This window comes from Mus musculus, chromosome 4 (genome assembly GCF_000001635.26).
Source record: "Mus musculus strain C57BL/6J chromosome 4, GRCm38.p6 C57BL/6J".
Taxonomy (NCBI): domain Eukaryota; kingdom Metazoa; phylum Chordata; class Mammalia; order Rodentia; family Muridae; genus Mus; species Mus musculus.
The window spans coordinates 122675297-122688979 of record NC_000070.6 but is presented as its reverse complement, the minus strand read 5'-3'; positions in this window follow the sequence as shown (position 1 = coordinate 122688979).

Here is a 13683-nt window from a genome sequence, read left to right as displayed (position 1 = left end):
CCTATGTGCCAGGGCCCCACTCCAGCTCACATATGATCTTTGATTTGCTCAGTCTCTGAGAGGTGCCAAGGATCCAGGTTAGTTGACTCTGTTGATTTTCCTGTGGATTTTTTATCCTCGTCAGGGCCTTTAATCCTTTAACTCTTTCATAAGCATTTCCTGTATCTGTCCAATATTTGCCAGTAGATATCTGCATCTTTTTCAGTTGGCTGCTGGGTAGACACTCCTAGAATATAGTTATGCTAGACTCCTGCCTACAAGTATAACAGAGTATGATTAATAGTGTCAGGGATTTATGCTTGCCTATGGGATGGGTCTCCTATTTTATAAATCAAGGTGACAATGTTAGTGCCCTCAAGGAATTGAACTGTGCCTCCTCTAAGCTGTGTCTTAGTAGAGAAGAGCTGTCACTATTGCTGGAATGAGTTATATTCCTTTTTAGTTTGTACCTCCTCCAAATAGAAGAACTAAATATTGCCCCGGGCCCCATGGTCCCTTTCATCCAAAGTAATTCACACTATGAGGGTTGCTACATTGATAACATGAGGAATCTTCCTTAAAAACAGTTCCTGGCCCTCTACTTCAGACACTCATATGTTCCTCTTTCTTCTGCATATATTCTTGGCCTAGGACACAGAGATTCCAGAAACCTCAGATGACCAAGTGGTGAAAATTGGTTCCAACATGAAACCTACCCACATCCTCTCTCCCTCTCCCTTCCTCATTCTCTCCCTCCTTCTCCCTTTCTCTCTTCCTCTCTCCCTCCCCCCTGTCTCTCATGTGTGTTTCTGTTTGTGTTTCTGTGGCCTTCAGTGACCTCAAACTCACTACAATCTACCTCTATCAACCTCCTGAGTGCTCAGATCACTAAATCTGGATTCTCAATTGACACTTTAAAACATCATATATTTTGGCCACTTCTCACCTAAGGACTGGGCTCTTGTCTTAAGTCTTACACTCAATCCTTGTGTTCTCCCCAATTACTTCACCATCAACCCATGATTGAAGCACTCAGCACCTCTAAATAGACTCTACCAGCTAGACTACCAAATACCCATGGACTGCGTAGCTCTCATTTTTTTTTTGTCTCACACATTTTTCACAAACCTTTAACAACTGAATAGTCCTCCTTAGTCTTATCACAATATATTTTGTCAGGCAATGTACCCACAGTCCTCTGATTATGGTTCTTTTATCCAAACCTGCAAGTGCATACATAGCTTTCCTACTCTCCAGTCTACAAGGCTATGTTATACAATGAGATGCCAACTAACACACTTCTTCTCAGTGCATGCTATGTCTCTGACCTCCACAGATACATTAAACTTACCCCAACTTTTATTCCTTCTTCTCTCTACAGCTCAGATCTACAGACTCATCCAGAATGAGCTCTTGCAGCCCATATACTCTACTGTATCATTCCCATCCCTATCTGCCTAAACAGGCCCTTTTGAATCAGATTCACTTCCTCTATAGGTCCCCCTCTACCTAAACTGTCCTCTCTTCTGAATCCCTACTTTGCATCTCATCATATTTTTAAAGTCACTCCTTCAATGTCTTTGTGAAGAAACAGTCAGCTGTGTAAGGTTCCTTTAATCTCAGCACTTTGGTGGCAGAGGTATGTACATCTCAGAGTTCTAGTTCAGCATGGTCTACATTGATAATAACCAAAAGCTGTGCCTAATGTCCAAACACAGGACATAGCATGAATTGAGTGTCCAAATTTCTAAAAGGGGTGAATGATGACACACCAAGAGCCTTGCCTTTAAAATGGTCATCAAGGTTTGATCCTGTCAGGACCAGCCCTGGGCCACCTTAGGTGTGAACTTGGAGGATGGTCCCACAGTCCCCAGAGGACTCTCCATGCCACAGGCTCCCTAGCACACCGAGGATCTTAGGATCACTGAGGAGAGTCAGACTCCAGAGAGGGCTCTGACCATGGGACTCAGGTGAGAGTCCCATCTTGCATCCTGGGTCTCTCAGAGACCAGTCCACTCAGGAGTACACATGGGCAGCAGAAGCAACAGAGCTTCTTGGAACAGGTCCTTTCAGGCCTTCATCTTCAGCCAGGAGACAAAGCTGAGAGCAGAACTCTGTGCACCTTCCCCACCAGAGGAGAGTTGGCCTCAAAGGAGGGCTCTGACCCTAGGAATCGTGTGAGAGCGCCATTTTGTATCCCTGGACTTTCAGAGATGAGTCCACACAGGAGTGTGAATTGGCCACAGAAGCAACAGAGCTTCTTGAACAGGGTCCTTCAGGCCTTCATCTTCAGCCAGGAAGCCAATCTGAGCACCGGACCACTGTGGACCTTCCCTCCAAGGGCAGATCCTGCCTGCAGAAAGTGTTCTGACGACTGGGATTCAGGAAAGAGTTGGACTCCCAAGCTTGCTGACAGAGGCTAAAAGAATCACAGGATGAACAAGCTCCAGCCAGAGACAGCTAAAACATCTAATACTAGAGAATGCCAGATGGTGAAAGGCAAATGTAGGAACATTACTAACAGAAACCAAGACCACTCGACATCATCAGTACCCAGTACTCCCACCACAGCAATTTCTGAACACACCAACACACCTGAAAAGCAAGATTTGGATTTAAAATCATATCTCATGATTCTGGTAGAAGATTTGAAGAAGGGCATTAATAACTCACTTAAAGAAATACAGGCGTACACTGCTAAACAGGTAGAAGTCCTTAAAGAGGAAGCACAAAAATCCCTCAAAGAAGGACTGGAAAACACTGCTAAATAGGTAGAAGTCCTTAAAGAGGAAAACAAAAATCCCTTAAAGAATTACAGGAATTCACATCCAAACAGGTGATGGGATTGATCAAGATCAAAAATGGAAGTAGAAACATTAAAGGAAACCCAAAGGGAGACAATTCTGGAGATAGAAATCCTAGGAAAGAAATCTGGAACCATAGAGGTGAGCATCAGCAATGGAATACAAGAGATGTAAGAGAGAATATCACGTGCAGAAGTTTCCATAGAGAACATGGACACAACAATCAAAGAAAATGCGCTGAGAGGTTGGTGTCAGCTGAGAGGTTCGTGTCACAGGCGCCGGCGGGAGCCTTCTTGGCTCCGGGACTCCGCGGAGGGCAGGCTGCACGGGTGACCGTGTGGAATACAGAGGCCAGCTGTTTCTGGGACAGGCGAGAGTCGCAGAGCTTCTGGGGCGGTGCCATCTTCGGCTCCAGACGACCGGCCACCTTCCTGGTGAGAGCCACAGAGCTTCTGGGAAAGATCCTGTTTTGGGCCTTCACCTTCAGCCAGGAGGAGGTCCAATCACCAGATAACTGTACACCTTCCCCGAAAGAGGAGAGCTTGCCTGCAGAGACTGCTCTGACCACTGAAACTCAGAGGAGAGAGCTTGTCTCCCACGCCTGCTGATTGAGGGTAACAAAATCAACAGAGGAACAATCTCTTAACAAAGACAACTATAACAACTAACTCCAGAGATTGCCAGATGGCGAAAGGTAAACGTAAGAATCCTACTAACAGAAACCAGGACCACTCACCATCATCAGAACCCAGAACGCCCACTTCGCCCAGTCCAGGACACCCTAACACACCTGAAAAGTTAGACCTGGATTTAAAAGCATATCTCATGATGATGGTAGAGGACATAAAGAAGGAATTCAATAACTCACTTAAAGAGATACAGGAGAACACTGCTAAAGAGTTACAAGTCCTTAAAGAAAAACAGGAAAACACTGCTAAAGAGTTACAAGTCCTTAAAGAAAAACAGGAAAACACAACCAAACAGGTAGAAGTCCTTATAGAAAAACAGGAAAACACATCCAAACAGGTGATGGAAATGAACAAAACCATACTAGACCTAAAAAGGGAAGTAGACACAATAAAGAAAACCCAAAGTGAGGCAACACTGGTGATAGAAACCCTAGGAAAGAAATCTGGAACCATAGATGCCAGCATCAGCAACAGAATACAAGAGATGGAAGAGAGAATCTCAGGTGCAGAAGACTCCATAGAGAACATCGGCACAACAATCAAAGAAAATGGAAAATGCAAAAAGATCCTAACTCAAAACATCCAGGAAATCCAGGACACAATGAGAAGACCAAACCTACGGATAATAGGAGTGGATGAGAATGAAGATTTTCAACTCAAAGGACCAGCAAACATCTTCAACAAAATTATTGAAGAAAACTTCCCAAATCTAAAGAAAGAGATGCCCATGAACATACAAGAAGCCTACAGAACTCCAAATAGACTGGACCAGAAAAGAAATTCCTCCCGATACATAATAATCAGAACATCAAATGCACTAAATAAAGATAGAATACTAAAAGCAGTAAGGGAAAAAGGTCAAGTAACATATAAAGGCAAGCCTATCAGAATTACACCAGATTTTTCACCAGAGACTATGAAAGCCAGAAGAGCCTGGACAGATGTTATACAGACACTAAGAGAACACAAATGCCAGCCCAGGCTACTATACCCAGCCAAACTCTCAATTACCATAGATGGAGAAACCAAAGTATTCCACGACAAAACTAAATTCACCCATTATCTCTCCATGAATCCAGCCCTTCAAAGGATAATAACAGAAAAAAAACCAATACAAGGACGGGAACCACGCCCTAGAAAAAACAAGAAGATAATCCCTCAACAAACCTAAAAGAAGACAGCCACAAGAACAGAATGCCAACTTTAACAACAAAAATAACAGGAAGCAACAATTACCTTTCCTTAATATCTCTTAATATCAATGGACTCAATTCCCCAATAAAAAGACATAGACTAACAGACTGGCTACACAAACAGGCCCCAACATTCTGCTGCTTACAGGAAACCCATCTCAGGGAAAAAGACAGACACTACCTCAGAGTGAAAGGCTGGAAAACAATTTTCCAAGCAAATGGTCTGAAGAAACAGGCTGGAGTAGCCATTCTAATATCGGATAAAATCGACTTCCAACCCAAAGTTATCAAAAAGACAAGGAGGGACACTTCATATCATCAAAGGTAAAATCCTCCAAGAGGAACTCTCAATTCTGAATATCTACGCTCCAAATGCAAGGGCAGCCACATTCATTAAAGACACTTTAGTAAAGCTCAAAGCACACATTGCACCTCACACAATAATAGTGGGAGACTTCAACACACCACTTTCCTCAAGGGACAGATCGTGGAAACAGAAACTAAACAGGGACACAGTGAACCTAAGAGAAGTTATGAAACAAATGGACCTTACAGATATCTACAGAATATTTTATCCTAAAACAAAAGGATATACCTTCTTCTCAGCACCTCACGGGACCTTCTCCAAAATTGACCATATAATTGGTCACAAAATAGGCCTCAACAGATACAAAAATATTGAAATTGTCCCATGTATCCTATCAGAACACCACGGCCTAAGACTGATCTTCAATAACAACATAAATAATGGAAAGCCAACATTCACGTGGAAACTGAACAACACTCTTCTCAATGATACCTTGGTCAAGGAAGGAATAAAGAAAGAAATTAAAGACTTTTCAGAGTTTAATGAAAATGAAGCCACAACGTACCCAAACCTTTGGGACACAATGAAAGCATTTCTAAGAGGGAAACTCATAGCTCTGAGTACCTCCAAAAAGAAACGGGAGAGAGCACATACTAGCAGCTTGACAACACATCTAAAAGCTCTAGAAAAAAAGGAAGCAAATTCACCCAAGAGGAGTAGACAGCAGGAAATAATCAAACTCAGGGGTGAAATTAACCAAATGGAAACAAGAAGAACTATTCAAAGAATTAACCAAACGAGGAGTTGGTTCTTTGAGAAAATCAACAAGATAGATAAACCCTTAGCTAGACTCACTAAAGGGCAAAGGGACAAAATCCTAATCAACAAAATCAGAAATGAAAAGGGAGACATAACAACAGATCCTGAAGAAATCCAAACCACCATCAGATCCTTCTACAAAAGGCTATACTCAACAAAACTGGAAAACCTGGACGAAATGGACAAATTTCTGGAAAGATACCAGGTACCAAAGTTGAATCAGGATCAAGTTGACCTTCTAAACAGTCCCATATCCCCTAAAGAAATAGAAGCAGTTATTAATAGTCTCCCAGCCAAAAAAAGCCCAGGACCAGACGGGTTTAGTGCAGAGTTCTATCAGACCTTCAAAGAAGATCTAATTCCAGTTCTGCACAAACTATTTCACAAGATAGAAGTAGAAGGTACTCTACCCAACTCATTTTATGAAGCCACTATTACTGTGATACCTAAACCACAGAAAGATCCAACAAAGATAGAGAACTTCAGACCAATTTCTCTTATGAATATCGATGCAAAAATCCTTAATAAAATTCTCGCTAACCGAATCCAAGAACACATTAAAGCAATCATCCATCCTGACCAAGTAGGTTTTATTCCAGGGATGCAGGGACGGTTTAATATACAAAAATCCATCAATGTAATCCATTATATAAACAAACTCAAAGACAAAAACCACATGATCATCTCGTTAGATGCAGAAAAAGCATTTGACAAGATCCAACACCCATTCATGATAAAAGTTTTGGAAAGATCAGGAATTCAAGGCCCATACCTAAACATAATAAAAGCAATCTACAGCAAACCAGTAGCCAACATCAAAGTAAATGGTGAGAAGCTGGAAGCAATCGCACTAAAATAAGCGACTAGACAAGGCTGCCCACTTTCTCCCTACCTTTTCAACATAGTACTTGAAGTATTAGCCAGAGCAATTCGACAACAAAAGGAGATCAAGGGGATACAAATTGGAAAAGAGGAACTCAAAATATCACTTTTTGCAGATGATATGATAGTATATATAAGTGACCCTAAAAATTCCACCAGAGAACTCCTAAACCTGATAAACAGCTTCGGTGAAGTAGCTGGTTATAAAATTAACTCAAACAAGTCAATGGCCTTTCTCTACACAAAGAATAAACAGGCTGAGAAAGAAATTAGGGAAACAACACCCTTTTCAATAGTCACAAATAATATAAAATATCTCGGCGTGACTCTAACTAAGGAAGTGAAAGATCTGTATGATAAAAACTTCAAGTCTCTGAAGAAAGAAATTAAAGAAGATCTCAGAAGATGGAAAGATCTCCCATGCTCATGGATTGGCAGGATCAACATTGTAAAAATGGCTATCTTGCCAAAAGCAATCTACAGATTCAATGCTATCCCCATCAAAATTCCAACACAATTCTTCAACGAATTAGAAGGAGCAATTTGCAAATTCATCTGGAATAACAAAAAACCTAGGATAGCCAAAACTCTTCTCAAGGATATAAGAACCTCTGGTGGAATCACCATGCCTGACCTAAAGCTTTACTACAGAGCAATTGTGATAAAAACTGCATGGTACTGGTATAGAGACAGACAAGTAGACCAATGGAATAGAATTGAAGACCCAGAAATGAACCCACACACCTATGGTCACTTGATCTTCGACAAGGGAGCTAAAACCATCCAGTGGAAGAAAGACAGCATTTTCAACAATTGGTGCTGGCACAACTGGTTGTTATCGTGTAGAAGAATGCGAATTGATCCATACTTATCTCCTTGTACTAAGGTCAAATCTAAGTGGATCAAAGAACTTCACATAAAACCAGAGACACTGAAACTTATAGAGGAGAAAGTGGGGAAAAGCCTTGAAGATATGGGCACAGGGGAAAAATTCCTGAACAGAACAGCAATGGCTTGTGCTGTAATTTCGAGAATTGACAAATGGGACCTAATGAAACTCCAAAGTTTCTGCAAGGCAAAAGACACCGTCAATAAGACAAAAAGACCACCAACAGATTGGGAAAGGATCTTTACCTATCCTAAATCAGATAGGGGACTAATATCCAACATATATAAAGAACTCAAGAAGGTTGACTTCAGAAAATCAAATAACCCCATTAAAAAATGGGGCTCAGAACTGAACAAAGAATTCTCACCCGAGGAATACCGAATGGCAGAGAAGCACCTGAATAAATGTTCAACATCCTTAATCATCAGGGAAATGCAAATCAAAACAACCCTGAGATTCCACCTCACATCAGTCAGAATGGCTAAGAACAAAAATTCAGGTGACAGCAGATGCTGGCAAGGATGTAGAGAAAGATGAACACTCCTCCATTGTTGGTGGGATTGCAAGCTTGTACAACCACTCTGGAAATCAGTCTGGCGGTTCCTCAGAAAATTGGACATAGTACTACCGGAGGATCCCGCAATACCTCTCCTGGGCATATATCCAGAAGATGTCCCAACTGGTAAGAAGGACACATGCTCCACTATGTTCATAGCAGCCTTGTTTATAATAGCCAGAAGCTGGAAAGAACCCAGATGCCCCTCAACAGAGGAATGGATACAGAAAATGTGGTACATTTACACAATGGAGTACTACTCAGCTATTAAAAAGAATGAATTTATGAAATTCCTAGGCCAATGGATGGATCTGGAGGGCATCATCCTGAGTGAGGTAACCCAATCACAAAGGAACTCACACAATATGTACTCACTGAAAGTTTATATTAGCCCAGAAACTTAGGATACCCAAGATATAAGATACAATTTGCTAAACGCATGAAACTCAAGAAGAACGATGACCAAAGCGTGGACTCTTTGTCCCTTCTTAGAATTGGGAACAAAACATCCATGGAAGGAGTTACAGAGACAAAGTTTGGAGTTGTGACAAAAGGTTGGACCATCTAGAGACTGCCATCCATAATCCATCCATCCCATAATCAGCTTCCAAATGCTGACACCATTGCATACACTAACAAGATTTTGCTGAAAGGACCCAGATATAGCTGTCTCTTGTGAGACTATGTCTGGGCCTAGCAAACACAGAAGTGGATGCTCACAGTCAGGTATTGGATGGATCACAGGGCCCCCAATGGAGGAGCTAGCAAAAGTCCCCAAGGAGCTAAAGGGATCTGCAACCCTATAGGTGGAACAACATTATGAACTAACCAGTACCCCTGAGCTCTTGACTCTAGCTGCATATGTATCAAAAGATGGCCTAGTCAGCCATCACTGGATAGAGAGGCCCATTGGACTCGCAAACTTTATATGCCCCAGTACAGGGGAACGCCAGGGCCAAAAAATGGGGAGTAGATGGGTAAGGGATTGGGAGGGTGGGTATGGGGGACTTTTGTGATAGCATTGGTAATGCAAATGAGGAAAATACCTAATAAAATATATAAAAAATGTAAATGAAGAAAGTATCTAATAAAATACTGTTAAATTAAAAATAAATAAATAAATAAATAAATAAATAAATAAATAAAGAGGGCAAGGGGTATCAGTGTTGAAGTATTTTCATTTGAGATCACCCGTGTCTCTATCTGCATATGTAGCAGAGGATTTCCTATTTGGTCTTCAATGGGAGGAGAGTCCCTTGTTCTTTCTAAGAATATATGCCCCAGTACAGGGAATGCCAGGGCTAGGAAGAAGGAATGGGTGGTTTGGGGAGCAGAACTGGGGTGGGGAAATGTATGGGGCACTTTCAGAGAGGAAACTAGGAATGAGGATAGCATTTGTAATGTAAATGAAGAAAATATCTAATAAAAAAAGAAAAGAAAGGAAGGAAGGGATAAAGAAGAAAAGGTGCTGTTTGTATTTTTATGCTAATTCCATTATCATGGGAGGGGCTGCATACAAGGAGTGAGTCACAAATACTCAGGTGACTTCTTGTGAAACAGTCCCACAATGAATAAAGGAACCAATCTCTGGGCAAGTAGAAGTGAGTTCCTGGTTGGACAGAGGAAGAGAGGAAGCAGGAGAGAGTAAGGTCTTTTTCGGCTGGGGATAGCATTAGGACAAGAGGTAATTACGAGTGCCTCCTGGTTTCAATGATGGATCCATCAGGATTTTCCAAGAGAGGATTCAGATTTAATAAGGCATACAAGCTTAGGATTCTAGTTCTTGTGTCCAGAGATTGAGTTACCATTGTTTCTGGAAAAAAAAAAATCACCATCAGCAAGGACCAATGAAGACCAGCTGAGAACAGTAAGACAAACCAATACCATACAGCATCATCCACTGTCTGTTGGGTTATTTTATACCCTTTCTAAATATCATCTATTCTCTCAAATGTCTGTTCTAGGAAAACATCTCATGCCGTTTTCCCATGCATCATCCAGAAAAACACCACATGTCTTTTCTCAGCAAAATATCCACCCATGTGTCTGCCTCCGCAAAACAGCCTCTCAAAATCCAGTTTCCAGAAAAATAGTACATGATGCAACTGAGTCTCCAAAGCAACCAGACATTTCTATTTAAAATTACTATGAACTCTTGATCCATATTTCTATTCCTATTATTAAGTGTACTGCTTTTTCTGGCTAAGTTGTACATTTATTTTAATTTCTCAGATATTCATTCAGTTTCTGTACTGCAGATTGAACCCGGGCCTCACACATGTTATGAAAGTACTCTACCACTAAGTTATGCTTCATCCCTATATTTTGTTTGTCCATTTTGTTTTGTTTTCAGATACATTTTCTCTGTGTAACCCTTGTTGTCCTGGACCTAGCTATGTAGACCATGCTGAACTGTAACTCAGAGATCTACATACCTCTGCCACCAAAGTGCTGAGATTAAAGACATCTTACTCAACTGACACTAGTTTCTTCATAAAGACACTGAAAGAGTGGCTTCAAAAGTATGATGAGATGCAAAGTAGGGATTCAGAGGAGAGGACAGTCTGGGTAGAAAAGGTCCTAGTGGGGAAGTGAAGCTGATTCCAGAGAGATGTCAAAAAGGCCCATGTACTTCACAGCTGTGAGGCAGATAGGGATGGGAATGATACAGTAGTGTGTGTGAGCTGCAAGGGCTCATTTTCGATGTGCTTGTAGGTCTCGGCTACAGAGATAACAATAATGTCTGTGAATTGAATTTTGGGCATTCCAAACTTTTGGGCTAATATCCACATATCAGTGAGTACATACTTTAATATTCTCTTGTGAGTGAGTCACCTCATTCAGGATGGTTCTCAAGTTCCATCCATTTGCTTGTGAATTTCATGAAGTCTTTGTTTTTAATGGTGACAATCCCTGACAATATTAATCAGACAGGAGTCAAGCATAACTGTCCTCTGAGAGGTTCTACCCAGCAGCCAACTGAAACAGATGCAGATACCCACTGCTAAATATTGGATGAATATAGGAGACTCTTATGGAAGAGTTAATTGAAGGGTTGAAGGCCCTGAAGATGATAGGAACTCCACAGCAAAACCAATAGAGTCAAACAACCTGGATTCTTGGCAGCTCTCAGAAACTGACCCACCAACCAAAGAGCCTATGTGAGCTGGACTGAGGTCCTGGCACATAGGACTTCCTTTTCTGGCTGCAGTGCCAGAGTATGAACATAATCCTGCAGAGATTTGATGAGCCAGGGTGGGGGAATTACGAGGGGGCATACTCTGAGTAGATACAGGGAGTAGGGATGGGAAGGGACTCTGAGAGGAGGAACTTGGAGTGGGGACAGTGTTTATGATGTAAATCTATTAAACAAATAAAATGGGAGCTTTTATTATTGTCTAAATGACAGAAGAGTACTGTCTGTTCTGTTGTAAGAACAAAATAAACACATGTCAGTAATAGTTTCAATGCAGTAAGTGCTTAGCCTGTGGCACCCGGTAGGGGTGTGGACACCTGGGTCCCTGCAAGGCATTCTGATTGCCAGCCAGAGATGGAAGCACCTTGTTGTTATCATTGACCTGAGATGGTGTTATCTTGCTCCCTGTGGCTGATGACTGTCTATCTTCTGTCCTGGTGTTGTGATGCCAGGTCACTAGGTCCTCAGGATCTACAGCTAGAATTATGGCAACTAACTTTTGTGTTCTTGTATCAGAAAGGTGAGTGAGGGGCAGATGAGAACATGGCAGGCAATCATCTGCCTTTCCTGCCTGGGTTAAACCTGGGTTAACATCTGCAAATCAAGAGCTGTACTCAACAGTATTTGGGATTTGGAAACTTCTCTGTACTGCAGGGAAAGTTGCCAGGTGTCTCTGGTGAGTAATCATGGAGAACTGTGCATTGCTGGGGCACATACTATCTTTATTAAAATCCTATCATCTGTGGCATCATCTTTGTGTATCTCACAGTCCGAGTCACCTGTGCCTGCAGAGCTGAGTTGCATATTCAGGCATTCACTACTTCACATGTGAATAGATATCTACCAGGAATTTGCATGCCTTTCATACCATTAATACACAGCATCTGCTCCATCTGAGCATGAAGCAGACTGTCTTTTTCCTCCTTCTGGAACATGCTTTCCACTGGGGAAACATACTATATGGAAATGAAGGAAAAGTCAAACAGCTGGGGGTGCAGTGGAGATGAACATAGCACCAGGAGAGGACAGAGCCTGAGCTGTGAGCTTGTGCTTGTAGAGAGCAAGGTTAGAACAGGAAGTACCAGGAGAACAATACCTGAGTAGAGGTGAAGTAGATGAATGAAGACTCCATATGGATGCATGGTGGTATATAAGTGTCCAGATCAGTTTATCAGGGGCAGAGTGACGAGAGGGAAGACATATATTGGGGATTTTAAGACTAGTGTAAGGACTTGGAATTTTACTAGGAACTTGTGAGGAGATGGGTTGGTAAATGTGCATATCTACTTTTGTAAAGAATTGTTCTGAGAATATTTTCATACTTAGAACCTGTAGAGAGCTAATATAGGAAAGTAATTCACCAGCATTCAGGAGGCAGAGACAGGAGGATATTTGCAAGTTTGAGGCCTGTGTGATCTACATGGCAATTTTTGTGTCAGCTAGAGATACACGGGGAGATCCATAAATAATAATATATATTTAGCTAAAATAAAAATGAGGTAAAAGTACCTTTCTATTTGTGACACCAAATGGTCATACAGTCTCTTCTCTTGTCCTCTGAAACAAAAATTGTGTCTGGGAGCAATGAGGAGAAGTTGTCATTAGAGAGAAAGGGATTGAGGGACAGAGCCCTGAGATTACAGGGAATTCAGACTGCTTGACAGCAAGGACAGCAACAGATATTTTTTTCAGGTTCTTCAGGGAACTGAACTATTACCCGTGAATATTAATTTTCCTAAATAATGTTTTCTTCCCATTAATCACTAATTTATTTATTTTTGCCTCTTGACTGTAGTCCCCCCACCTCCTCAGAAACTCACAAACAAACATAAGACCAATATTGGGAAGAATTGTGGAAGAGTTGAGGAAAGGGCTGAGGAACAATCTTCAAAAATACCTTGTTCAAGATTCAGGTCAGTGTCTTGTTTGTCCCGAGTCTCTCTAGCTTTATCCTGTAGATAGTTAGTTGTTTCTCTTGTGAGAACAGTGCCAGGGAAATTCCATGAACTGTAGGAAGATTAGAGTGAGAACTTATAGGATCAGGATTTATGATTAAAGGCATGAGTCCCTGTCTTTTATGTTCCAGTAGGTTCTTTATTTTTTATTTGCTGTTTCTGGAATAAATTATAGATGTCACAGGTGCTGCAAGCTGATATTGCAGAGTTAAATCCCAGAGATGCCTGTGGTTTACAGTTGTATAGTTACAGCTGTATGGTAACATGAAGTGTGGGGAAGTAAAGTGGTGGAACTTTGACACATGTGAGAATGGCATTGAGGGATTTAGATATCCCTGAGAGATATAGGGAGTAGAGTTGACACCATAGCTTTTGGCTTCAACAGTCAGAAAGTAAATTTGTTGTACCAGTTGG